Source organism: Asparagus officinalis, chromosome 8, assembly GCF_001876935.1.
Source record: "Asparagus officinalis chromosome 8, Aspof.V1, whole genome shotgun sequence".
Lineage (NCBI taxonomy): Eukaryota > Viridiplantae > Streptophyta > Magnoliopsida > Asparagales > Asparagaceae > Asparagus > Asparagus officinalis.
Genome location: NC_033801.1, coordinates 31,432,778 through 31,436,006, shown reverse-complemented (window position 1 = coordinate 31,436,006; position 3,229 = coordinate 31,432,778).

Below are 3,229 nucleotides of genomic sequence, written 5' to 3'. Positions count from 1 at the left end.
CGATCTCCAGTCTCTCTAAGCGGAGTAAGCTCCCTTCTCCTTCTCTTCTTCGATTTGGTCGCTACGCTTCGCTTTTGTTGGTACCTTGGTGCTGGAAAGGGGGCCAAAGAGGAGAAAGCTTGCTGACTCAAGAACTCATTCGTCCTTGAGCTTCGACTTGCTGACTTGGTTCCTTAAAACCTATTTCTCCTACTGGGTCTGCTCTCCTTGCCTTGAAGTAGGTGTTTCGCTTTGGTGCTATCCTTCCCTTTGACTCCGATCTCCTCTTTCCTGCTCCACACGGATCAGGTTTTGAGGGCGAAGTCAGCTTTCTCATCCAACGGGCAAGCAGGTTCCACGGGTTAGGAGGCTGCCTTTAAGTGATAGGGGGGCCCTCATTTCATGTAACACAAAGGAAAGCAGTGGCCGTTCACGTTCACTCACTAAAGGGGAGCAAGAGATACGAGTAGATTGGGTTTTGTCGAGTCAAAACAAGTTGATCGGGTCAATAGCGGAGGTGTGACATTGCAATTCAGATCCGTGGTGCTACTAAAGTTTGGAAAATGGTTGGCCTTAAGATTGTGTTCTTCTTTTCAAGGTGAGTATTATTAGTACCTTAAACTGTAATAGTTTATTGGTGTAGCAATCAGTGTTGAAATTGGAAGCTTTGTTTAGGGTCTCATTGTTCACCTTTCTAAGGTGAGTGTTATTATTACCTTTATCTGTTATATTATTATCATTGTAACAATCAAAAATGTATTTTTATTATTTATATGGTAAGAAAATTATTGATCTGTGATGTTATGTGTACTTCGTAGCTTGCATTTTTCATAGCAAAAACATCTTTCCTTATAAAATGTAGATGGCAAAATAATAAAATTAGAGCTATGTTCTATGATATTTGTCAAAATTCTGTTGATTGTTATGGGGAAATAGAGATTTTAAGGGATTTGTGGGGTTTAGATTGTCTATGTAGTTCTATAGTAAACTTCTGGGTGATTTTTGAGTCTAGATAAGAAGCGGTTTAGATTTGCAAGGACAAGTAGGAATTTGATGCTTGATTTTCTTTCAATTAGAAGTAGAGTTTGAAAATGATTTGGATTCAAGTCCCGTAGCTAAGTTAATCCCCTTTCTTATTAATTCTTCGTAGAACTCACCAATGATGGAGATATCCGAGTGCGATATACTCTCATTAAATACTGGTCCCCGTTTTGCCGACCAGCTTCATGATTCTTAGGTGAGAAAATCTCAAATTTCATAGTTTTTTTTATTGGGTTTTCTACAATTGTACCAAGCTTACAGTCTGTTGTTAGTTTTGTGAATTCTTTTGGTGTAGTCAAATATCAATTAAATTGCATGAAGACTTTTGATAAATTCTTTTTATAAACTGTAAGTTTATATGTAATATTGCAAGATCAATTCTGTAGAGATTTTACTCTCCTAATTGATATGGTATCAGAGAGGAAATATCAAGTCAATCCTGGCCATCCACACAACTCAGACAAAATATCAAAAAAAAAAAAAAAATCCAGCCGCCCTTTCTTTGCTGGAGCATGCCGTCGTCGCCGGATCCTAGCGTCCATGGTCGCTGCTGCTTTCACTGCCGTCGACGAGATCCATTGCACCCCTCATCCATCGACCGCTCTTTTCAACAACGCCTGTTGGCTCGATCGCACCACGGTTGCCGTTAAGACCTTGCCTGCACAGGCCAGCCTCCACAGAACCTCCCTTGTAGAGCAAGTCACCAGCAAGCTTCTTGAAGGAAGGCTCTCAAAGGCTACATTTGGCCATGGAAGATCGCAGCCCCCCTCGCAGCGCTCTGAACCCCGCTCCCAAGCACCTCTCCTAGGCTGACGTTGGCCTGGAGCTTCCAAGCTCCCAAGCGCCTCCACAAATTTGTGGCAGCGGCTTCGGCGAGCTCCCAACTTTCGGTTTAGAGAGGAGGAGATATTACAAAAAACCCCCCACAAGTTTCCTACTTGCCAGAAGCTAACAAAAAAAATAATAGGAAATCTGCACAAAAATCAACCTTTGCTTGCTGTTCGACGGAGGCTGCCCGGGAACTGAAAATGGGAGGCGCGAGGCGGCCGGAGGTCTGCGGAGAGGGCGGGGATGTCGACGGTGTCGGCTCGGTTGGGGCTTGATTTCGAAGATGACGAGGGTCACTGGTTGGCCGCTTCGAACTGGGCGTACGAAGTTTTGAGTTTGGGACGCAAAATTTCGGGGACGAAGAATTGGGACGAAGTCATGATTTGAGGAGCATGATTTTGGGCGAGATGAGTTGGGGGTGACAGTGTTTTGATTTGGCGGGCCGACGGTGTTTGATGTTAATTTTTTTTAATGGCTTTCAACTTCGCGTGCGAACAAAGAAAAAAATACGTTACCCGTTGCACGTTGAAAATATTTTACCGTTGATGGGTGAACGCTGATCGTCGAAATTTTACCGTTGCTGTTTGAAAAAATGCACTGCTGACGAGTAACAAAAAACTCTATAAATTCACAATTCACCTACACACTCATTCCACACAATTCTCTATAAAAAAAACTTCTAATATTTTCTATAAAATTACAAATCTCATGGATCCCTCCCAAACAACTACTATTCGCATCTCCTTACCGGTGAAGGCATCGACCTCTATACCGTCGTTCTAATACAGAAGGCGTAGCGATAGAAGAAGGTCACCCTATGGAGTTCTCGCATCGGCACACAAACAAGCTGTCATCCCAAGAACACGACTACCAAAAAGAAGAAGAAGGCTTACACGCGGTCGAAAAATCTGGTACTGTCACGGGATAGCTTCTTGTGTCTGTGCTTGGCTGACACGATTGCCAAGACTGCCACCCAATAGGTACGGTACGGCAAACAAAGATAAGTTTTGGCACCGAGCTAACGACTATTTTATTCCTATACTCCACCGATCCAACGAGCCGCCACGCCAACTAAAGATGCAACGTTTGTGTCAACGTTCAATTGTCTCAACAAATTTTTGTGGGTGCGTTGCCAGATTGGCGAAGGAGAGACAAAGATCTGCGTCGGGATTCATTGACCAGCGTAAATATGTTAATTCATGTTGATTATTTTTGCTCAGATTCAAATGTTTAAATTATGTTTTGATTAATTCTAAAATAACTCTTGGTGTTAGACTGCCAGAAGGGCTAAATGAATTATACCAATCTCTTTATGCGCTAAACCATTCGCTGTTTGACCATTGTTAGGTTGAGTTGGTCATCATCAAAAGATCTCTCTTCT